At 44.2% G+C, this 25,794-nt stretch overlaps 1 protein-coding gene across 2 annotated transcripts in view; it reads left to right on the top strand.

The window, feature by feature from the left end:
* The window catches only part of plekha6 (pleckstrin homology domain containing, family A member 6), a 156,680-nt gene that overhangs the window by 15,122 nt on the left and 115,764 nt on the right, over positions 1 to 25,794 (top strand). The window contains exon 3 of one of the 2 annotated variants that reach the window (XM_080786714.1): positions 17,579 to 17,712. The exons of the other annotated variant lie outside the window; for it this stretch is intronic. The gene's annotated coding sequence lies outside the window, so the exon portion shown is untranslated. The remainder of the gene's footprint in view (positions 1 to 17,578; positions 17,713 to 25,794) is intronic. 2 annotated transcript variants of the gene reach the window in all.

Below are 25,794 nucleotides of genomic sequence, written 5' to 3'. Positions count from 1 at the left end.
TCTAAGACAATGGCTCCCAAATACCCGTAGGTGTGGCTCAAAGAATCTCTTTCTCATATCCGTACATATCATTCTCTGTCTGAATACATCTTATTCTTATACCTTTGCTCCGCCTTCCCACTCAGCTCCTTCCGTTCATCTTAAAATTGTGTGTGTGTGTGTGTGTGTGTGTGTGTGTGTGTGTGTGTGCGCGTGCACGCGCTGGCGGGTGGGGGTTTGATGGTTCATATTACAGCCAAGTGAGATGGCAGCGTCAGAACCCCTCTCTATACACTCACTCTCTAGACTCTCTTACTTAACGCCAGCCTCTTTTGTCTCCATGCATCGTCTGTGGCCACACCCCTTGCTTCTTTCTCCCTGTCCACCCATGGCAGCTGAGCCACCACATGGCTCTCTCTCTCCCTGTCCACCCATGGCAGCTTAGCCACCACATGGCTCTCTCTCTCCCTGTCCACCCATGGCAGTTGAGCCACCCACATGGCTCTCTCTCTCCCTGTCCACCCATGGCAGCTGAGCCACCACATGGCTCTCTCTCTCCCTGTCCACCCATGGCAGTTGAGCCACCCACATGGCTCTCTCTCTCCCTGTCCACCCATGGCAGTTGAGCCACCCACATGGCTCTCTTTCTCCCTGTCCACCCATGGCAGCTGAGCCACCCACATGGCTCTCTCTCTCTCCCTGTCCACCCATGGCAGCTGAGCCACCCACATGGCTCTCTCGCTCTTCCACCACAATACATCTCCTTATACCTCACTCTCTCCATCGCTCTGCCCTCCCTCCCTCCCCCCCACCATCCACACCATCACCCACATGTACAATGGAACGGTGAACACAGGGGGAGCTTAATGAGCTGAGCACTGTGGACACAGATGTGCGCACGCACACACCATTTACACAACAATACAATGCACAGCCAAGAGAAGGTATATAGTGCAGCTGTCGGGTACAGATTTGCACCAGAGCTGCACACGAAAAGGAAACTCATTACAAAAAAAAATTGTAAATACATTTTGAAATGCCTTCATCAAGTGCCTTACGGGATTTGTTGAAATACATTTTTAAAGGTGTATGATTAATTTTCTAAATTAACCATACTTATTCTACTTATTTGATTAATGTAAATCATGCATAGCCTTCATGTATAATATTTAATATTTAAAATTTGATGGATGTAAATCATACATAAATGCATTTAAATGCATCTGGTGAATGTACATGATGCATAATGCAAGGCCATGTGTGTCATCTCAAAGTGCACATGCATTTAAGGGAGGGTCACATGCATGACACGAGGACGGAGGTTGATTATGCATTCGGCTACATTTACAAATTATCGTGCATTTTATGACGGTCGGTTCTTTTGCATGGAAATGTCTCTACTTCTAAAAAGCGGATTAGGGCAAGGCAGGCTACATTAAAAACACGTTTCCACAAAGAAAACAGACAATGCCATCTGTTTTCAGGGCTTTTGTTTTTTTCTGTTGACTTCAAATTCATTTATTACACGAACAATGAACATGCCCAAATTCATGTTTTAAAGAGTCTTCTTCAGCATTTGACTGGCGATCAAACAGATGTTGTTTTATTCGCTGTGCATATTGAAGTGTCATTTATGCATTGTTTGCTTCAGTGAACCTAGAGAGTACAGGAATAATATTGACTGTACAAGTGTCTTCTTGAGGAATTACTGTTCTGTTGCCTGCAGTGAATAAGCAGTTCAAAGGAAACTGGTATGGTGGTGAGGACAGTCAATGTCCAGTTTAGGGTGTGCAACAGTTAGTCAAACTAACTAACAATTTTAAATGATTATTAAAAACATAGATTTAGTTGTAAAGACACTAAAATGATTAACTCACAGGCAATATTTACCATGCAATTGAGATTTGAGAACTAAAGCACCTTCCTTGGGGACAGGTCTGCCGTCCTCACACAAAGCTCATCTTATTTGCAGAATCACCCACATATTAATGGTCGCAGTTAATTATGAAACCTTGTGTTTTTTTGTCAGTCAAAATCCCCATACATGGGGCCCCCATATATTGTGACATCACTATGACATAGGTCTCGTGACATCAATGACATCATCAGGGATGATAGTAAATCAGGGATCATATCATAGTAAATGCGACCTGCTGTCGCAATTAAGCCCATATACTGTATGGAGATCCCTGATGTCATCTATATTAGTATATGGATGTCAGAACCTGTTCTGACATTCCATATGTTGATCCTTCCCCATCCATCCTTCCTCTTCGATGTCTCCCTTTTGACTGATATACCTGTCCATTTAAACTCTAGACGGGCCCGCCCCAAAGTTATTTCTGCCCGGCAGCCGGCGGAAACTATAGTTCTCAACAGGCCCGGAAATGTAGTCCCGGCCCTACCTGGGCCCTCATCAAACCCTGTACACTCAAGACACTGCCACCCTTAGATCTACATATATGGAGCTGACCTGTTCTGACTTTCCATATGTTGATCTGACCTCATCAAACCCTGTACACTCAAGACACGCTCCATATAATATATGGCCAGTATACACGCGACACAGGCGTCTGCAGGTATTGTAGGTTACTCTGCTGAAGTGGCCCATTGACCACCCGTTGTGTCTGGTGTGAGTGTGATTGCATTTGTATTATTGTTGAGGCTATAAATATCCTCTTGATTCACATCTTAATTGCATTTAACTCCCAAGCATGAAGCACAACTCACATCTGTGTACTGTTCTCCCATGACAACACTGCACCAGCACATCATGGTTTCAATCAGTTCACTTCCAACAAATCAAAAGCAATGAAATGCCTTTGTATTCCCTCATGTTATACAGTAATAATAATAATAATAATAATAATCCCGTAGTCAAACATACATTATTATCTTATAGACAAAAGGTATCCTTCCAAGTTGTACTGCTTGTCAAAGTGTAAATTGCAGACTTGAAAAGAAAAGAGTCCAATTAGGCACTCCGTCTTTGGTGAAATAGTTTATTTGATGATGAGCAAGGCAAATGAATAACAGGACCTACAGTATGCGTTTCTTCGTCAGGGTCTACATTATTATCTTATTTGTTCAACTGTGATCAAATCATCTGTGACTGGTTTAGAGCTGGCATGGGAATGCAAGTTAACTTTTAAGAAAGACAATACCCTACATTATATGCCACCCACATAATTATTACATCTCAGCGTCTCTAAAATTGGTGACTTTGTCACCCCTGGAGGTATGGATGTGTATCAGCGACTCTTTAAAAAAAAATCGAGTTAATCAGAAGTGTTAAATTAACCTTTTATAGTGCGTAGACTTACAATACATAAGCACCATCAACTCAGTACTATTATGCAGTACTGAGTACTGAAATGTAGACGCACGGCACATTTCCATTGCGTTTTAATGTCATATGGTGTCAGCTGGTCCCCCCCCATTGCTGTGTCCCTCACGGCCCATGAACACATCCACGCGCTAACTCTGTTCAGCGGTGTGTGAACTGTGACGCATCAATCATGAGAGCTCCTTCCTCATTTTTTACTGGGACAGCCCTCTCTCTAATCGCAGCCCCGCTCTGGCTGGGAGGTCTCGCTGTCATCGGATCACTGTCATCTTTCCACATGTCACAAGTTTGTGAGGATGTGCACAGCTGCACATGTGGATGTTCAGCGGGTTTGCAATCTGCCCGTGTGTGGTGGTGGTGTGTGTGTGTGTGTGTGTGTGCGCGCGCGCTGGGATGGGGCATTATTATAATCCCTACTTGTGAATTCAGTGCTGTTGCGTAGTTTTATGAATTGCTAAATTTTGATTCTGTTCTTTTCTCTTACAATGTTTAGTGTGTTGCACTCATCATATACACAATGGGTATCTTATGTGCCCTGTGTCCATTGATGGAGCTGAATGTGTACTGTACAAGGACATTTAGTACTAGAGCTGAGTGTAGTGAGTGTACTGTATATTTGTCCAGTGATAAAACTGAATGCATTGTGCATTTACATGTCCAGTGATGAAACTGAATGCATTGAGCATTTACATGTCCAGTGACATAGCTGAAATGCACCGTGCATTTACAATGGTGCAGAAATGACAAGATGAAACTGAGCTCGCGGGGGTGATTATCTTTGTCAGCTACGAGGCCGCCTGCCACTTAGTTGGAAGTAATCCACATGCATCTGCACACGTGCATGAGCGAGCGCACACACACATGCGCGCGCACACGTGCACTTGCACACGTGCGCTCTTTGCTACAATCAGAAGTAGTCTTTGAGGGGAGAACACTGGGCCTAGTGAGGCTGGATTAGAAGTGATGACAGGGAGACACAGGCATGGACAGGAATCAGTGTGATGATGCTATAATATTTCATCATCTGCTATCTCCCAAATATAATTATTTTGTACTTGTTCCTGGTGTGCTCATATTCTATACTCCCTTCTATCCAGTGTCCCATCTCTTACAGCAGTGCTTATCAACCGTTTCAATTTCAAGTCCCTCCCAGCTGCCCAGCTGGGTGTGCGTTAGGCCACAGACACACAGAACCCAATTAAATAATGATTTGTATCTCTGGGACGGCAGTTGACACTGAAAAATGTGTGTACACAGTGTACAAATGGAACCACATGGAGCCATTTGTACACTCTCTGAGTTACAGATCCGCTCGGGTCCCATTTGGTTCAGTTAGCTGGGGACCCCCTGAAGCCCCCTCAAAGACCCTTGGTGTCCATGGACCCCACGGCAGGGGGTCCGGGGAACACCGGTGGTCCTTGAGGGGATTCCAGGTGCACCCTAAGTAGAGCTTCACTCCAATGTCATTTTACACTCTCAAGAGTTCCATTATTGTTAAACATCTGCATTACTTTAATTCACAAGAACTCTACACAATTTAGAGAATGTAGAATAATTGTTATTTTGATCAACGTTTTTCCTGTTCTCCCTCCTATGGTATACCACATCAATACAGCATGGAGCTGTGGACAAAATCATATCCAACGATAACAACAACAACATGCTTTCGATTTGGGTCCGAGAGGCTAAATCTCACCGTGGCTCAAATGCCGACCTTAATATGAAAAAGGTTGAAAACCACTGACTTGCGGCATTTCAGTCTTTCCATGTCTTCTTCTGACCTTCTCTGATATTTACTCTCAGTCTGATCCTCCCCCCCTCTCCCTCCATCTAGTTAGGTTTGCGTGCCAGCAGCGGGCATGATGCCGCCCTGCCAGGCAGGCTGTATACCGCTGTGCGTCTGGGGAGGCTGCACTGAGATTAAAAATGCTAATCAAGACCCACTTCTGCCTCGGTTTTAATGAGAGCAGAAGATGACATTTGGATAAATAAAAACAGGCCTCCCTCTGAAGCCTTGAGTGAATTCACATCTGGCGCCCAGGAAAGGCAGGGAACGGCGGACCTTTTATAGCATCTATAAGAGGGTCTGTCTGTCTGTCTGTCTGTCTGTCTGTTTGTCTGTCTGTCTGTCTGTCTGTCTGCCTGCCTGTCTGCCTTGTCTTGTGCACATTACTGGTAGGTCAATTAATTAGTTCACTCATTTCATTCCATCTTTATACTTTTTGAATAGTGTTCGGATTGGCCTGAAATCTTTCACAGATTTGGAGTGTAAAATAAAACATAAAAATGCATAGTATACACGATAATATCTCTCTATATAAGATATTAGGATCTCAGAGTATGTCATATGACTCATTATCTGTATTCAACCGGAACCCCATGTGAGCATCAGTGGTCTGTTTACAGACAGGGTGAAAGTCCAGGCCGCTTCATGGAAGGACAGATCTTTGACTTGAACCAGAAGTGACACATGGTGGGAAATGTTAAATATAGGCTGATTTCCTGAACCAAAATGTCCCTGTGTGAACGCAGCTGAGACCCTCGTGATTTCATTGGAGCTGACACATTGGCACAATGTCTCGTTTCACAGGGATGTCTTTAAACGGATCATTCTCCATGTTGCAGGAAAGAGCTAAATTTACAGAAAAGAGGCCGCTGTTTTTCCTTTCTTTTTTGACAATGGGTTCTCAGATTGCAACGATCTGGGGAATGGAAAATAATGTATACATATGCGACGCATTGTTGTGAGCTTGTAAATCTGCTATTTTCGGGGCCAGGTGTCATATGATGGAGTATAGATTAAGCATGTAATTGGGACAGAGGGAGAAGGAGAGAGAGAGAGAGATAAAGAACGAAAGACAGAACAGCTATAAACGCTGAGGAGGAGCTCTGACTGGAGAGATGGGATCGCTGACAGTTATCTAGGCCTCACCCAGCAGGTTGTTCTCTGTGGGCATGGGGTGTTTGTGCCTGCCTTGCCCATCTGGACTGCATTTTGTCCAAACATCATGCCAATCGGCACACATTATCTCCCCCATGAGGGAAGATTTGTGTTAACAGTTTTCAACATTCGATAAAAGAAATTCTGTTTCTCTCTCTCTCTTTTTTAAGTGCTTCAAAAATAGCAGATGATGTAGCTGTAGATTGGCTACTTTTCAAAGAGCCAAAGTATAAAATAGGGTTAAAGTGGTTAAACTGATTTAGTAGTAATATTTCAAGGGACCCCTCAATTTAAGAATCACCGCCTGAAAGGCATAATGAAGTCCTCATGCACGGTATCTCTCCGTGGCCCACTTTGCTTTCTGGTCAAATTGATCATTGGACGATGAAAAAGAAACTGCAGTTTGCCCTTGAAAAAGAAGACACCCGAGATTGCTATTTCAGGATCGTGCTTGTTGATTTGCGTTCCATCTTTAAATCCATCCATCCAAAACTGAAACCTAGAGGCAGTTAACAATTTTGGGAACCCCCTCCTCCTTTTCTGACAGCCTTTACATACATTCATTCTGACTTTATCCACATCAACGTTAAGATATGACGGAGGGAAAAAAGGAATGATCTTTGACGCAGGTTAAACTCTCCGCCAAGATCGTCTTTTGACGTCTTTTTCTGTTTTCGTTGATTCAGAATGGTCTCGCTGATATCCACCGTCTAGCAGCGTCCCATATCGCTATAACACTCGGCTCGCCTGTGATCCGTCAATGAAATGATTCCCCGCCGCCCGCCAGCCATTACAAGAGAATCTGAGGGTTTTAACGTTGATGTGGATCAGAAGTCAGAATGGATTATGTAAAGGCTGTCAGAAAAGGAGGGGGTTCCCAAAATTGTAAACTGCCTCTAGGTTTCACTTTTTTCTGGTCGGCGGCGGCAGATAAGTAGCACTGCTGTGCTTGTTGTAAGAGTTCATAAGTTCACATCATATCAGTGCCAAAACCTTTTCAAATAACTGCCGGGAACTGGTGGTGATCCCATATACAGGGTGTACTTTTTCATCTTTCTCTCATCTCCTTTCTGTTCATGACATGACCAGGGAAGTTACACTTCTTCCCTGACACCTTGTGAATCTTTGTCTCGTCTCCTTTGTCTGTCAATCCCTTCTCACCTGGCTCTTCTTTTGTTCAGTCCAGTCGTACAGCTATTCCTTCACTTCCCTTTTTTTTTTTATCTCTCCGAGCGCCTACTTTTCTTTTGAGCTCCTCCGGCCATCCTTCCATGGGGATATCGTTGCCCTGTCCTCCGTCAGTCTTCTTTCACCTGACGTGCATCTATTTCTCTTTGTCCGCGGCGTAACCGTCTTTAAATAAATACTTTTTGAAATGTCTATGGGAAAAATGCATTGGGAATCCTTTCCTGGGCCTGGTGTCGTCAAGAAAGTGGGCGGGACTGCGACGCTCTATAGCGTCCTGATTTTGGGCACATATTACAAATCTTTTCAAGATGTTTCAAGATTTTTTCCACACTTTTTCGTCCTCGGGCTGCAAGGTGACGTGATGTGTTGCGAGTTTGTATAGATCTGCTATAATTTAGCGGTTTTGGGGGACAACTCTTGCCTATAATGACATACCCAAAAAAGGGACGCCATGCAAGTTGAAATTAGTTAAGCACCACTGTATGGGCTGTGAGAGTTGCTAGTTTAATTACCATTTACTTTGGCCTATTTGTTTTGATTTAAGAAAAAAGAGCAGACACAGTAAAAGTGTTCATTTAACTCAGACAGACAAAACAGACAGGAAATAGTCAAAAATGTAAAATAAATGCTGTTCCCAACGGGTCACTTCGCTCCACGTTGCGAGCTTGTAGATCGGTAATTTTCCCTATTTTTTTTTTTTATATTATTTTGTTTTAAAAATTAGAAAAGATATTATTGTTTTTATTTAAAAAAGAAAAATCTTTTGAAATGAACAGTATGATACAGTATATATTTTATCTAGCTATAATTGCACCAAGTCTCTGTCTGTGTGTGTGTAATCCATGTAACTCGAGAACCATTCGCCCCACTGCCCAGGGTCCATATATGGAGCTGGCCTGTTCCGACATCATTCTGATGTCTGCATAGACTCCATATTTGGGCATGCCTCACAAAGAACTCCATATATGGGCATAAAAGGGACAAAGACTTAACATCTGTTTGTGAATCAGTGAACTGAGTGAAGTAGAACATAATGGTGCAGAGACCTCCCTATAAATGTCCTTGTTAGAGAATACTATAGCACCAGTCCTGATCATATGACTACAATAAATACATATTACTACATTCTGTAGATCCGTCAGCTCTGAGCCTCCAGTCCACAGAATGCCCTGATCAGCAGCGAGCCACCGGCTCGACTCCCGTCCGGTTGGACCAATCGTAGTAACAGGAAAGGAAGAGTCATACATTGTAAATTACGAGGAACTCTTAATTTAACAACAACAACACACACCGACTTCTGTCGAGACGCTTTAATCAAATTAAAGCAATCAAATTAAGTCCCTTTTTACATTTGGAACGTTGCATAGCAGCGGTGGAAAACGAACTATACTTTCTCTTATGTACTGCTTGGAAGTTACACAAGCTATGTTGTTAAGTATTGAAAGTAGAGGAAACGACAAAACCAAATCTCTGTATCTGGTCGTCCACACGATGCCACGTGATCGGCATTTTAAAATGTACTAGCCACTTTGGAGAGCGTTTAGTTTTTGTAGTAGATGGCCGGTAAGATGGCGGCTTCGTGTACAATACATGGAAGGCCAAAAGAGAGAAGACTAGAAAACGTGCTCCTCGGAGGTCAGGAACCTGTTGAAGGCGTGCCGTGCATTGTTTGGTATTGAGTGATCATAGAAGTAGTATGTAATAGCCACTATAGACAATGACTTACAGTAGATGGAACTTGTGGTGCGTTTTATTATCACAAAGAGGATCACAAAGAAAAGCATTTTGCAAAAAAGGTGGCACTATAATAGGACAATGAAAAAGGGTGTCATTGGGGTGCATACTTAGTTTAGACTAGTCATTGGTTAGACATGGGTTAAGGTTAGGTTTAGGTGTGCTGCCCCGTGTGGGAGGTTAGGTTTGGGGTGAGGGTTTGAGATAGGTTGTAGTTGTAAGACTAATGACTGGTCTAACCAATGACTAGTCTAAACTGTCTAACTGTCTAAACTAAGTAGTAGTGGTTTCACAGCATTTGGAGAATAGGTCCATGATTTGAGGCATTTTGTAATTGGGCCATTTTCAAGTGGCATTTCTTCCTTGGCCTAGTGGGAATGTGTGTGCAAAATGTCAGGGACGTCGCACGCTGTGTTCATGATTTGAGGCATTTTGATTAAAACAGAGCAGCCCTGCAAACGTTGGAATCTTAGCCAATCAGGATTTAACCCATTTGGTTTAATGGCTATAGAGAGACTGTGTACCGATTTGCGTGATGTGTGGACGGGCAGGAGTACTGTCGAAAGATTTGAGGATAAGTTAAGGTTCTGCTCTGGCATAATGTGTGCACAGTTACGCTTCAATCAAGACAACAGTGCCAGGGATTTGCTGTTCAGACAGACACACACGGCATGGTTTTCTACATGAACATGTATGCCAGCATCTTCACCCTGGTGCTCATCAGCGTTGACGGATGTGTGGCGTGTCCATTGTGGTCAGAAAGGCATCCTTGGTGGGTGTCTGGGTGCTGGCCTTGGCTCTCAGCATCCTTAACTTCATCTCTAGGGAGCCACGGCCCTCTAAAGACAAAATCATCTGCCAAGTGCCAACGCTATACGTTAAACTCCCCATGCACGGTCATCACTAACTTCCTCGTGCGATCCGTGGGCCCAATTTCACCGCCATCGTCTCCTGCTATTCTGTCATCATCTACCGGCTCAGGAACAATGGCTCGCTGGCCAGGCAATCGGGTCACTCCTTCAAAAATCATAGCAGCTGTTATCGCCGCGTTTTTCCATGTGCTGGGCAACCTATCACGTCGTCCGTCTGATTTATGTGCCGGAGTTCAGTGACACACTGAATGTTGTGATCCTCTTCGGGTATCCCATAACCCTCGCCCTGGCACTCGTCAACAGCTGCCTGAATCCGCTGCTGTACGTGTTCATGGGTCAGGGTTTTCATAAAACTGCAATTTTCATTGGCTCATAAAAACTTCATTTTAAAGTTAAAAACAAAAACGAGACACTATTTTGTTAGATATTCTTCCAAGGTTCACGTGTAACAAGTTTCGCGCATTTTGATCAAACATCCCGGGAGGAGATAGATTTGAACAGTTTTTCATTATAATTCAAAAGGTCAGAGGTCAAAGGTTGTTCGACATGAGGAGACGCATTTGCGTATCGAAGTTTTATTGCAGATGGTCAAACCGTTCATGAGCTATATGCCTGCTCAAGTTTGCATTTTCAATTGAGTACGTTAGCGCCACCCTTTGGCCAATGGTCGTGGGCATCGCGTCCTCACCGTTTGGCATAGCCGAAAAACAGACAAATACAATAAGTGACCAAGAAGTGCTGCGGTCTTGGTCCCTTAAAAAACCAATATGAGTGCGCAGTGTAGTGTATTTTACAGTAGTTACCTACAGTATGTATACTGTATAATTTGGACAGTTCCATGCAGGCCAGTGTGTCCTAACTTGCCCGCTGGGAGTGGTTATGGGGATTTGGTGTTTTCATTGCTACGCTCCGGTGAAGTAACCGTTTCATTATTCTATTGATAAAACAGGCTCAACAGTCTATAATCCAACAATACTGTCAGTATTATTACATCAATAGGAGCCTACATTTATAGCCTATTCATACTCCAGTTTTAGGTGATAATAAGGTGACCTCTGGCACTCACCCAAACACATCTCTCTGTTTTTTTGAATAACCACCGTCACCGTATCACTTAAAACTGGAGTATGAATAGGCCTTAAGTCTCATGGTCTTAACTTCTCGACAGATAACTTCCAACGGAATAATCGCAAAGGCAGGGCTGTGGCGCACCCTAAATGTGATTCAATTCTTAAACCATTCTGACCTGAGATCAGATTCATACGAGGTTTCCACGGGACACACACTGGTCTGATTAACCCATTCTGACCTGAGATCAGATTCTAAAAAATGTCAGTCGTTCTTCGATTTTTCAAAAATAGCAGACCTACAAGCTCGTATCGCGCCACTCGGTGGCGCGCTATGAGCTTGTAGATCTGCTATTTTTCAATAGCTAAAGCATAACATGATGCTAACACCAAAATGGGTGCCCGGTCAGAATGGGTTAAATGTGATGTGCCCCGAGGGCCAGTTAAGACACTCGCATGAACATCATTTGTCTGAGTTAAGAAACTCACATGAACATAATTTGTTCTGTTTGTTCTTACATTTTGTGTTTGACCTTTTTATTACTCAGCTGGTCTAACCAGTCAGACCAGACGTGGCCAAGTAACCATGCAGCATCATGGGTCATGAGAAAGTTCACCAGGTGATTCAAACTGTGTATAGCTTTGGGTTTCCATTCTCCACCAGTTCCCGGCAGTTATTTGAAAGACACGAGAGAGAGAGAGAGAGAGAGAGAGGAATTCTGTATGTGTGAAGAGAACGAGAACATGTTCCTCTTGCACAATTTAAACTCTGGAATTGAAATGGTGTTTGTTAAATTTCATAATTTGCAATAATAATGCAGAATGTGGAGTGTGTGTGCGGCTTTATTTCAGCAATTACATTTTCCCTCCGTGATAATGGGCGTGCCGTGCGTGTATGTGCATGCATGCACATGTGTGTGTGTGTGTGTGTGTGTGGTCTCCTCAGGTGACCTGGCTTCATGGTTTCAGCTTGACGAGATTAGTGGCTCTGTCATCACTTACCCCTTTAACCCCTACCTCTCCAGGAGGTCAACTTCCTGCAGTATGGCCAGGGGACGAGAAGAAGAAAAAAAATTAGTCCGAAATGGAAAGTAGTAGTTGTGGCAGAAAAAAAAGTGACGCTTTACAACCTTTTACGCTTTATAGTTTTATGACCTTCGTGACCTTTTAACAAGCACTTACACAAAAACTCACAGAACACTGCACTGTGGTGATTTTTGTGAGTTTTGTAATGTTTGCGTTTAACATGGTTGGTGTTGGTGTTTTAAGCATTATGTTATACTATTGAAAAATACTTTTGAAAAGTTCAGACAAAATGTGTCTTATTGTGTTATGCACACATCCTGCCCACAAGGGGAGGAGAATGAAATGGAACACATGACAAAACATCAACTCTAAATAGTTCTCGCTCCAAACCTGTGACCATGTATAGTCTCTTAATAGTCTAGTGCACTATAACGGCGTATCCTGTATTTCTTGAAAGCGATACTGCACTTTGTGCAAGTTACTTTAGTCACAAATCTGTATTGCCCTATAACAACACACTGCTACCATAGATGCACTTTACACCTTTGTTTTATGTATGTTTTTATGCTTTGTTCCCTAATGTAATATAATTATTCCACTGTCTGCCTGTTTTGTTTTTATGTTTTTTTGGGCAGGGACTGCAGATTTAAATCGGAATCTTTGCTAAATCCGGTATATTTACGTTGCATACATACTGTACATAATGGCCATTAATATGCAGTGTCCCGTCTAAATAAACAAATAAAGTAAGTGCTTTTACTAAGCTTAAAAAAATATATAATTTCAGATTTTCTTTTTACAAATTGCAAAAGCAGAGGCTTAATAAATGTTCAAATCATTGACAATTATTTGCCATAAAACCTTATTTTTTTTTAGCAAAAGTTCTTAGTCGACCTCAAGTAACAAAAGGTATAGCAGGTCATCTCATGACATCCAATTCCAAAGATCATCTTCTTGACCCTATAGGACAGACTCAGGGGTGCCCAGACTTTTTTGACTTGAGAGCTACTTTCAAAATGACCAGCGCAAAAAGATCTACCCACCCAAAAAATATGATCTCATTGCTGAAATTAGTTTAAAGAACATGACAAACACACTTAAAATGAGAAATATAGGGGGGGTCTTTGTGCTCAACACTCTTTTTAAACAAAGTAATTTGTTGTGGGTTAACAGGCAATATTTTTTTCATGTCAATCAATCAAGTCACCTTAATTCAAGTGTCAGATGCCAAATGATATATTTTTACATTACATTATATATGTTTTAGGGGCCATGTCATGTGATCTACCTGCACACCCTTTGTGATCTACTGGTAGATCGCGATCTAGTACTACAATCTCTGCCTAGAAGGAGCAGCGTTTCCGCGTGCCACAGTGTGTATAATTGCGCGGTGTGAGACCCGCTGGGACATTTGTTTTGATGTCTCACAGTGTCCGTGTCTGTGTGGCCTGGTAGAGAGAGGGAGAGTTCACCCCGAGGACATAATATTCACGGGCGAGTTGTTTTCATATAGGCTGGCTGCTTTTTTTTGGGTCGCTACAATTTGTGGCGGGAGCTCATTGATTACAGAGCAGAGAGAGAAACACATTACGGGACTGCCTATATGAGTCACGCACGTGCTCATGCACGTACTAGGGCTGTCAGAACGAATTTCATAATATGAAAGAAATTCGAATATTAAAAAATATATATATATTCGAAAGCTAAAATTGCCATTCGAATGGAGCTTTTATAATTTATTAATTCTATTTAATATTTTTATTTTGTTTTATGTTATTTTATCCGCTCACTAAATGTATTGAGTAACGCATCTACCGCTGTGAAATCTCCCCGGCCGCTTCCACTGCATGTGAAAAGGTGCACGCCGGTCACGTCGCAGAAGAGGTCATTGATTGGCTAAAGTAGGGCCAGATTTCAGGGTAAGCCAATCAGAGACAGTCTACAGGGTGGGCGGGCTTACTGGCTGTTGTGAACAGTAGCACATTTAATCACAGACACACAAACCCTTGTAACACATACATAGATACTAGTATACTACGCAGACAGAAATCGCCGGTAGAACGAAAATCATAATACAGTCTCACGACGCAACTTTATTGCACATCTGTGCTTGCCTTTCATCCACGCTTCTATAGCCTTTTAAATCTCATTTCCCATCCACGGGCACAAGCAAAGTGATATCAGCATCTTCCACCCGATCTGTGTTGTTGTTTCTGACGAGGGTAGCAACTAGTTAGCATGGGAGCTAACATTAGTTTAATTCTGGTCCATATCGTTAGAAGCCAAGGAGTCCTCCTTAATAACACACTCGATGCTGCGTTTACACGGGCAGACACAGACGAATGCTAATATCATTTGGAGCAGGCCGAGCAGCTACTGTACACGTCTGTTTGCATCAACATGTTGCTGGCTTCACAATGAATGATAGATTTTATCGTTGCCTCTGCCCGTGTTTAATGGTCAGGATTTCACTGTCCACAGAAGGCAGACCTGTCAAAACTATGCACTTCCCAAAACTCACAAGACATGCCAGCCACGTGTATTATTATAGGCTAAATATGAGATAAAATAAACAATGTAAATATTCGAATATTTTCGAAAATTACAAATAATTAAGCAATGAAATTCGAATTGGATTATAGAGGTGAACTGACAGCCCTAGCACGTACGCACGGGCCCAGACGCGTGCACGAGCACAGAGGAGAGTGATTTTAGTGACGGTGCTTTTGCAGCAATCCAAAACATCAATGTGATGTTTGAGTGTGTGAGTAGCTAAGTACACACACAGACACACGTGTATGCACACACAAGTGGGACCCCTTTGTCATTAAATGAAAACAAAACTCAAATTTTTATTCCCCCGTAATTTGAGGGGGTCCCTGGAACAACATATTTTCAGATGGGGGTCAGCGGCATATTACATATAATTTTTGGGGTTCTTGGCATGAAATATTGAGAACCACTGATATAGAAACATGAGGTTTTTCAGAAAAGAAATACATTTTAAAGAGATTTTTTTCCCCGGCCAAAATGGGTTAAAAGTTTGGGAACCACTGCTTTGAAGGCATCGATGTTCCATTCATGAACGAACACAGAGGAGGAGAGAGAGAGAGAGAACGAGACGGGGAGACGCGACAGAACAACGTGGCGAAAGGCTGAGCCAAGTTTTGTGTTTCTCTTCCAAAAACAATGATCATTAAAACCAGGCTTTTGGGAGTGAGACAAATCACTGATCGCATCGCAGAGCCATTAGATCCAACACAAACACAACTCCCAACAATTGCACCCCTCCACCACCACCACCTCCACCACCACCACCACCATTCCTCCCTCTCCTTCTTTCTCAATCTTGTTCTCCTGCTAACATCAGACAATGTTATTTTTGGCCGAGGACCCCCGGAAATGCTTTGGCAACGTCTCGGGACCCCCGCCCCGCCTCCTCCCGACCCCGAATATAAATTGACTGCTACAATAACCTTAATAATGGAGACAATACACCATCAATAAATACTGAAACCAGATATAATCATTATGGAAGGTGTATGCATGTACTATGTGTAAAATCTTCATTTCCATTTTCCAGCCATTCAGTTGCAAAAAAAATATATATAATAATTTGGCGACCCCCCGAGGGGTCGCAACCCACGGGTTGAGAACCCCTGATGTAGCAAAGTATATATTAAGCTCAAGCTTCCCTCGCTCTATTATTTCTTTGAATATCATTTTGTGTTTTGTTTCCTTATGTCTTAAATTGTACACCCAACTTATTGGTTTTATACATATATTTATGGTTGTTTGTATGTCTGGTCCTGGCCTCGTGGGGAAAGATGGTGGGTGGATGGGGAGGGGTGGAACGGGACTTGTGGGAGAAAATATAAAAACAAGGGGTTGTACCATCTCTGTAAAAAAGTCCCCGCTTACCCTTTGAATAAATGTAGTTTATTCACTTTATCTTTCCCCCAATACTCCCCTCCTAACCCCCCCCCCCCCCCCCCCGCTTCAGAAAAGTTTGAACAGTTGCTGCGTAACTCCTTTGACTTCAGGAGAGATTGTGTTTTGTTCGTCCAAACTCACTCCCTATGGGTGTGGGTGGGTGTCTGCTGGTTTTGGCAAAGAATTATCCACCTCTGCTGTTATTGTGTTTGCTCGGAAAGCGTAGAGCAAACTGAATGACTGGATCTCAGTGGTATGTATAAGGCAAGTCCCCTGTCTCTCTCTGTGTGCCTGTGCGCCTGTGCCTGTATGGACATGTGAGCAGGCATGGATGGGCCGAGGGGGGTGATGAGTAACGAGGTGGAAGCAGCGCAGCCCTCCAGTCGCGTGCCTCATCTAGCCCTATAAAGCCTCCTCTTCCCACCCCTGTCCTTCTCTATCATCCCTCTATCATCCCTCCATCTCTGACGCTCCTTTCTTCTCCTCGTCTCGGCCTGTGTTTTTTCTTTTTTTCCCCCCTTTTCTTCCGGTGGACACCTGCACACCTGTGTTTAGCAAAATGCTCCCCTCCTCGTCTGTCTGACTAATGCTGAGTAACCGTAACACCCATAATCATAGGAGTCCACGCACGCACGCACACACACACACACACACACACACACACACACACACACACACACACACACACACACACACACACACACACACACACACACACACACACACACACACACAATGCAGAAGCGAGCAGATGGGGGGGGGGGCATTTCCCGGGCCCTGCCTGTGTAGTTGTCGTCTTTTTTTGGTTGTTGTTGTGCTAGGCTGATATTCGAGTGAACGCACTCCTGGGAGAGCGCGCTCCACAACTCAATAAAAGTCTATAAATTGACTATGGTGAAAGTGTGGGAAAGAAAGATGTTTTTTCCCCTCAAAATGTCGCTGCCCGCCGCCCTGCTCAGCCCACACCGAGGGAGGGGTGTACGGTTTCAGGAGCAGAGTGAAAGAACGAGAGCCAGATGGAGATGGAGAGAAAGAGAAAGGAGAGAGAGAGAGAGGGAGAGAGAGAGAGGTGAGGGATGGGGAGAGGGGAATGGAAGAGGAGGGGAAGAAAACGACAGAGAAAAATTGTAAATGGAAAATGGGGGCGTGAAGTGAAGTGGGGCAGAGATGGACCGAATATACATTTGGGGATATTATGAATGGAGAGGGAGAGAGAGAGGGAGAGGTAGATGACACGAGAGGAGAGGAGAGGAAGGGGGCGAGGGGGGGAATGATTGTTTCAGGAGTGCTGGTGGTTTCAAATTTCTCTTTCGATTCTCCCGCTTACATGCAGACTGACTGACTCCCTCCTCTCTCTTTCTCTCTCCCTCAACCTCTCTCTCTCTCTCTCTCTCTCTCACACACACACACACACACACACACACTCCCTCTCACTCTCTCTCTCTCTCTGTCTCTCTCTCTCTCTCTTACTCTCCTCTTGTCCTCCTTCCAGCCAAGCCCTAGCACGCTGCTGTAGGAGAGATTAGTACCAGCGGGAAGACCGGAGTGAAAAGAATCCACAAAGGGAGTAATAACAAACCAAAGAACGGAGGAGGAGGAGGACGTGTGAGGGGTCTTTGAAAGGAGGTACGTACCACCAGCGCACATGTGCCCTTCATTCTCTGATGAATGGACGCATGGATGTGTGGATGGGAGCTGCGTGCAGGACATTGAAAACAAAGAGGCGGAATCCGGATTCCTGCTCTTGGATTTCTCTCATTCACCCACTTTCACTCTGTGACTGTGAGACAGTGATTTTATGTAGTGCCTCTCTTAGAGGAGAGTGTGTGTGTGGGGTGTGTGTGCGTGTGCGTGTGTGTGTGTGTGTGTGTGTGCGTGTGTGTGTGTGCGCTATCCAAATCTTTGCCTGAATCGTTTTGTGTGTCTGTTTAGGTAAAGGAATAAATGCAAGCAGTGCATATGGAGTGCGACTAGAATTGTGTGTGTGCGTGCGTGCGTGGCTGCGTGCGTGCGTGCGCGCGCCTGTCCTGTGCATTCATGTCATGAAGGGCTCCGTTACAAAGTCGATCAGCAGTTAGTGACTTAATTTATGAGTTTATTTTTCACAGTTGCTGATATTGAATGTCATGTGTGGGGGATGAGCCAATAGCTGTGTTGTTGGGTCGCGTATACCACATGGGGTCAAATGCCTGACAACGAGTCAAACCAGGTTTGATTCCCGGCCAGCCAGCAGCCCATTGCTACTTGTCACTCCCCTACAGACCGTAGGGGAGTGACAAGTAGCACTTGTGTCTCTACCTAAATGCGCAGAAACACCCAAAAATCCCTTGGTGTTCAATCTGTAGTGTTTGTTTAAGTTGCTGGAGTTTGGAAGTGCTCGTTGACTATCACTCAACAGGAGGTTGCTTTACTGATAACGAGTGCTTCCAAACTCTGAAAAATAATCATCTGCAAGGAATTTAGCTCATAACATGTCTACGGTGGATTTTTATGAAACAAACACGAGACGATTATTCAAGCTTTTCGTACAGGTGCAATGTTGGTGAGTTTGACGTTATTAAATACAATTAAATAGGACTTTTCTGTTTGGATGAATGGGCTGTCTATGGGAAGTTGCACCTAGGTAGTAGGCCTACTATCACCTTGCTGGCAAGATGGCAGCCGTGTGCATATATCATCAATTGTGTTACCACCAGTAACATAATTGATTCCTGGTATAAGGATCTGATATGATGATATAGAAGATAGCTGTGAGTAGGGCAACAAAAACATCAGCTACGTAACAGCCCTGCATGTCAGCCCAAATGATGATCGGAACGTCAGCATGACTTTGCACATTACTTTCTTGTCATTATTGTTGTAAACTCTAAGTACTGGACCCTCGTCTGGTTTGACAGACAGGTAGTGTGTGCCGGCTGGGTGGTGTGTGACAATCCGGTTGAAGTACACCTTTGGTATGGCGACATTGTCGCACACCACCCAGCCGGCACACACACTACCTGTCTGTCAAACCAGACGAGGGTCCAGTACTTAAAGTTTACAACAATTATTAATGTAGTCACCAATCACTAAATGGCATTCATATGTACCAAGACTATTCCCTAGTACAGCCAGCCCTTTAAACAGACAAATACAATGGGGCCTTGTGGTGTGCATGTGTGAACAGAAGGTCACAAACAAACAATAGGATAAGCAACAAAAACAACTTTATAATAAAAGAAAAGAAGAGCAAAAAAAGAAGATAAGATAGAATATGTTTTTACTGATCCCTGTAGGGAGTATAGGGACATTCAGGTGTCACAGCAGCAACAGCAGTGAGGATGAAAAACAGGAGCCCAAGATATATATACCGGTATACTCATGGTCAAACTATGTACCCGGGCATGCCTGTTTTATACCCTGGGGTATATTCTGGGATTATACCCTAAACAAACCTTAATTTGTGGCAGCCAGGTATATGTCTGAGGTGGTTGTCAGTAGGCTACATTGCAGTTACACATACCGTACCTCAACTTCACGATGTGAAGTGAAGCCATTTCTTGTTCTTCTTGTGGCCATAAAAATGAGTGCATATCGATTTGTATGTCTAATCAAAGTGATTTAAGGCTTTTCAATTCCTCCAAATGTTTCAGACATTTTGAAATGCGTAAAAAAAACTCCAATCAAAGGCAAAGCTATGGAAGACACTGACACGAGGCTGTGCTGCGTTGATTGGCACGAGCCGAGATCTCTTTGCGTGTACTTCCTTTGTGCATTGAGGCAGGAGCCGAGGCGTGCTGCGACTTGCATAATACAAGAGACACACATTGACGTCAGTGTCTGTCCGACGATGACTCATCACATGTCTCCTGGCAAGGTGAATGACGTGTGTATAGCACATTCTGCCTCCTCTCCATCTCTGATGAAATTGTCAGATTTCAGATTTTTATTGAAGGGATTATTATAGCCCCCTTGAGATGAGATGCAGCATCTTATTTTCAAAGGGTATGCCGACCCATAAAACATGAATAGGATTCATGGAAAACATACAGTACACACAGATAGAGATACAGATAATGTATACAGATACTGTACATACATATCAGATGGCAATGCTCACCCTCTTCCACCCACCCCACCACCACCACCAACCACCACCACATCATCAGCTGTTGTTGCACAACAGAGGGAAGACGGGGACAGTGTAAATGTCATGTACGTTTAGAAGCATAAACAAGTTGAATCAATGCAGGGAAGTCGCCTGAGGCGACTGAAGGATGAAATGTGTCTAAGAGATAGAGGAAGATGGTTCCAGTCAAATGGAGCGCAGTAGCGGGTCAGCTATATAGGCTCTCTCAGTCCTTTCTGATGCTTTTGGTTTCTTCCGCATGTTCAAAGCCTCTGGTCAAGATGATCATCGGTTCCTGAGGCCTCGTTCACACGTACCAAAACATCAATCAAGAAAATGTTTGGTCGTTTTGTGGGGGGCCACCACAATGCTTTTCCAATGGGAGTCACTTGGTTTGATCAAACATTTGTGTTTGATTGCTGATTGCTGGTGGTGTTCTGCCCCTCCCCCCTCATCAAACTAAAATGTTTGATCAAACCATGTGACTCCCATTTGGAAAAGCATTGTGGTGGCCCAAAAAAAGGACCAAACATTTGCTTGATTGATGCTTGGTACTGTACGTGTGACTGAGGCCTCGGTGAGTCTATACTCATATGTACAGTAGATCTGAGCTGGTTATGCAATTGAAAACAAAGCAGAGTCTTTTTGCCACTGCTTGTCAAGTTCATCCTGTAATCTGGTACTTTTGTATGTGAGATCATGTCATTGTTGTGTTGCGTTTGTCCTGTATATCTCCAACTGCTCCACGTACGGTATTTTGTCTCCGTTGTTGATTGATGGAACCAGCTCAGTGGCCTTGTGGTTAGAGTGTCTGCGCTGAGACTGGGAGGTCGGGGGTTCGATCCACCGGCCGGGTCAAACCAAAGACTCTAAAAATGGGACCCAATGCCTCCCTGCTTGACACTCAAGGGTTGGATTGGGGTGTAAGTCCCTGCGACATACTAGCGTCATGTCCAGGGGGTGTACTTGTACATCAAGCTGCCTCACGCTACAGAAACAGGAGATAGGCTCCTGCCCTATGGGCCTCATGGCTCGGCAAGGCTACTTACTACTACTACTACTACTTGATTGATGGAGTTTGGTCAGCACTCGGCACGATCAATTCATTCTTTCTATCCTGCCGATAGCGCCGAAAATAATCTTTTGAGGATGCATTGATTCCACAAGGTCATTGAACGTGTAAAATACTGACTAATTCAAGTAAAGCCATGGATTCCATAATGCCGCATGCACTGCACATGGTATAGGCTGACAATCTTACTGGACAAAGGTATTGATTAAATGCATGCTTTAATCATTAAAGCATGTATTTCAATCAATCAATTAATGTATTGTCTGTCTTGCCAATAAGAATTACTCATTCTTTTTGGCTTCGGGGAGGACCCAAGCATCTATCAAATAAACTAACTGTGCAGTGCATGTCAGAATATATATAGGCCTACTTAGGCACTCTCAAACCATGGCTGCTCTGACTTAGCTAGCTTTCACTTGCCGCCCCAAACCCCCCCCCCCCCCAGTTCAGCAGCATGTGCTTCTAGTTTACATGGTGCCTTTGTCATGCGTGTGCGTGCGTGCGTTTTACACGTGCACGTGTATTTACACCAGATTCTGGTAGCAGACTACCTCCTGTCAGTGCTTTGCTCTGCTAACAGCCCTATTGACTTTATTAGCTCTGGTGGCTAACCCATAACCCACACTCCAATCACTTTAAAAGGCAGCCAGCCAGTAAAGCATGCAGGTCCCCCTATGCTAACCCCTCACATTAGCTTGTTGTTGCTATAGCCTGTAATTACGGCATACGACTACCAAGTGTTTGCACCCACACAACGCACACACACACACACACACACACACACACACACACACACACACTGCAAAGAAAATTATATGCTGCTATTTTGTTTCCTGAAATTACAAATTCCTCTATATCCGCATTCAGCTATAAGCCATATCTCTTTTTGTTTTATTATTAGGAGGTGCACGCCCTGCGGACGCCGGAGGGCGTGACGTCCCTTTTGCAGTCGTTGTTCCTTGTCGTCACTGTTGATTCTGACAGCAAATTTAGATGATTTTAATGATGGTGTTTTTTATATAGACCGGTGTTCTACACCAGTGGCTCTTAAGGCATTCATTCCTTTTGGTACAGTACTGTGCACGGACCCATGTCACAACTCTGAAAGTACAAATGGAGAGTTACAGACCTACACGTATAAGAGTCCATTCGGTTCCCATTCAGTCTTTTAGCCGGGGCCCGGAGACCCCACCCTGAGAAGCACTGGTCTGTACTTGCCCCCCCCCCCCCCTCCCCTCCTGTTTTCTCACTTCACTAAAACATCTAGGCGATCTACAAGTTCACAATGCATTTGCATTGCAACGCGTTGTGACGTTGCAGATCTGCTACACTTTGACGGAATGTTTGCCCCCAGAATAGGGACGCCGGGGTGCATGTGGTGAAGCCACTGTTCCTATAGCTCTACCCAGCCCCGCCACGACCACACTGCTGCCACTTCCACCCCTGGCACGGTGCCATGGTGATTTTAGGCCAGCTAATTGTTGGGGTATATTTAGTAGGAGAGGAAATGCTAAGGTGCTTATTAGAGTGTCACATTAGCTAGCTACAGTGTGTGTGTGTGTGTGTGTGTGTGTGTGTGTGTGTGTGTGTGTGTGTGTGTGTGTGTGTGTGTGTGTGTGTGTGTGTGTGTGTGTGTGTGTGTGTGTGTGTGTGTGTGTGTGTGTGTGTGTGTGTGTGTGTGTGTGTGTGTGTGTGTGTGTGTGTGTGTGTGTGTGTGGGCGTGCACACGCCGTGCACAACAGTGTAACGTTATGTATATGTGTGTGTGTGTGTGTGTGTGTGGGGGAAAAGATTACAGCCGGGTGGGGTGCCACTAATTACAGACCTCAGATTAAGCTTGACAGCCACAGAGCTTAATTATAACTCGGAGGCCACTGCTAGCTAGCTCACTAACAGACTTGCCTCAGGCAAACACTGTAGTCGGTGTAGCATGCAAGTGACTAGCAGCAGTGGCTATAGGCCTATCTCACAGCCCTTCCCCGCCCCCCTTTTCTGAGCTAACGGTGTTGACGTGACGTCACTCCATAGACATTACATGTTAAAATACCTACATTCAGAATTCAGGTGAGACAGGTGGTAGCTGGGGTGAAGGAGGGGGAGACAGCAAAAGTTTAAGCAGGCAGCAGTGTCAGTGTGCAGCAGCAAGTAAGCAAGCAGATTGAGCGGTGCAAACTTCCAGTTTAAATAGCCGCTATAAAAATGGGATGAGTGTGTGTGATTGGATGAAGTGTATCATGTGAGCGTGATGCTGAGGCGGCCCAATTAAAGGGCCGGCAGCAACTGCACTGAGTTTCCTGGCTGAACTTGCTCTGCGCATGTCTGTGACAGGCGCCATGCTCATTTGTATGTTTTTCCTTGCTTTAAAAAAAATGTGTTACATATCGCATCGTGGCCACTCTATCGCGATCGTGAGGTTGTGGGCAGTACCCAGCCCTACCGGTGTATTCTGAACGTATATATGTGTGGATATTAGTGCTGCACAAATACATAGTTTCATGAAAAAAAAGACAATTGTGTGAGAATCGTGATCTCAAGGAAAATCGAGATTCACATTTGAGCCAGAATCGTGCAGCACTACCATAGACTGTAAAAAATATGGACAAAGCGTTCTGCGGGTCTAACATGAACGTAAAATGAAGCAGTCCTTGTCAGTCTTTGTCAGTCCTTGCAATGGAAGTCGCCATCTTTCTAGATCCGTTTGGGCCCAGCTGGCCCATTGGCTGGCCCAGACAACGAGGCGGGACTTCCCCCCTTCTTCTTCGTTGGTTTTTATTTTGACTCGAGTGGGTGGGGGATCCCGTTCATAGACTGTAACTGTAACGCCCCTCAGAACATGCGTGACTTTATGGTCATTTTTTTTATTAATGGGACCATAATTTTCCAAAAATAATATTATGATATTAGAAATGAGACTTTAAACTAGTGACTGGAAGCAAAAAGTATTCATGACCATGTTTATTAAGGTAATACAGTCTAGGTGAAGTTGGGCCCAAATACATGGACTTCTATGGGGCTATGGGTTTTGAGCCCAATGACAGCGCCACAACAGGCCATTATATGAACTTTCATTTCCTTAGTGGCTTCACAAAATATCTGTCTGACTGCCCCCCTGAGCACTACATGCATACATTCAGAATAACAGTATAAATTGGCTTTGACACAATATTGTCTATGTGTTTTGTGCAGCTGCACATCTAAAGTAGCTAAAAAACTGTTTTATTCAGCAATTGTAGTTAATTGAAGACAGCTGTGTTTGCATCGAGACGTCAATGTCAATGTCAATGTCTCCATTTAAATGCAGCGGTATAACTGGTCTGTATCATGGTTGAGGAACTGGACCATATACCATACGGGTGTATCTTGGTGTCTGACAGCTGTCAGGCTGGTTGATGCCCATCACGGTCTGGCTCTGGGAGCAGGGTTCCCCTTACAGACCAGCAGCCAGCTGGCATAATAGCCAGGTTGCACAGACAGACAGACAGACAGACAGACAGACAGACAGACAGACGGGGAGAGAGAGAGAGAGTTGAGAGACGGGAGAATTCTGAATACTTTTGACAATTTGTCACTGAATGGAAGTGACAAAGATTGCACAGGCGCCAGACAGACAGACAGACAGACAGACAGGCAGGCAGCCAGCCAGGCAGACAGACAGGCAGACAGACAGACAGAAGGGCACCAAGTGCTCACATCTCCAATGTTCTTGCCAGTGAAAGACCCATTCTATAATACCCTTGCATTCTGTGCAGAGTAACAGGATTCTTTTTATAAAACCGACCAACGACAACACAAAACAAGTAACACCCTCTCTGAGCACACCATGATTTGATTTATCACTGCCGCTTATCTGGCTTTAAAATCCCCCCCCCCATCCTCCACAGCCCTGTCTGCTGCCAAAGCCCCAGCTGTATATCCACCCAGCACCAGAATAAAGTATAGCCTGGGCTGTTTTCAACAATAGGGGTGCCAGCAATTATAGGCCAATCTTCTGTTTTGTTCCTATACGTCCAAAAGTTGTATATTCCCTTAAGGCCTTTTTGACCCCTATGGCTTCCAAGGTCTCCCAGATGAATATTCAAAACTAGATTTTATCTAGCTTTTCCCCCAAACAGACATTTGGTGTTGTTGGCAGACTGGAGTTCACTATCACTGACTCCCTATGGGCTACGAATTAGAACTTCTTATACGTACAAGATCAGACATTTCAACTGTTCTTTTTTTATTGTTTTCTCAACTCAAAACATTGTAGTTGCACTGTGCTTTGGCAGGGATTCAATACAATTACTAAAACACATACAACAGCTCCCCCCTGTGTGTAATATACAGTACAGTATGCCTGCACGGGCACGTGTGTGCGCGTGTTCGTGTGTGTGCGCGCGCGCATGCATATTTGTGGTTTGTTTGTTCTCTTACATTGTCCTCCAGCGCTCACACGACCAAACCCCTTAAGCCACTTGTTTATTACCTCAAACAGACACAACACTGACTGCCCCACATCCAGCTAATTACAGCTATATGTGTGCTACGA

This window comes from Protomyctophum bolini (genome assembly GCF_963924005.1).
Source record: "Protomyctophum bolini genome assembly, chromosome: 2".
In the NCBI taxonomy this organism is placed as follows: Eukaryota; Metazoa; Chordata; class Actinopteri; order Myctophiformes; family Myctophidae; genus Protomyctophum; species Protomyctophum bolini.
Note: the sequence above shows the minus strand (reverse complement) of the source record. Positions and strands in the feature narration are given on the sequence as shown.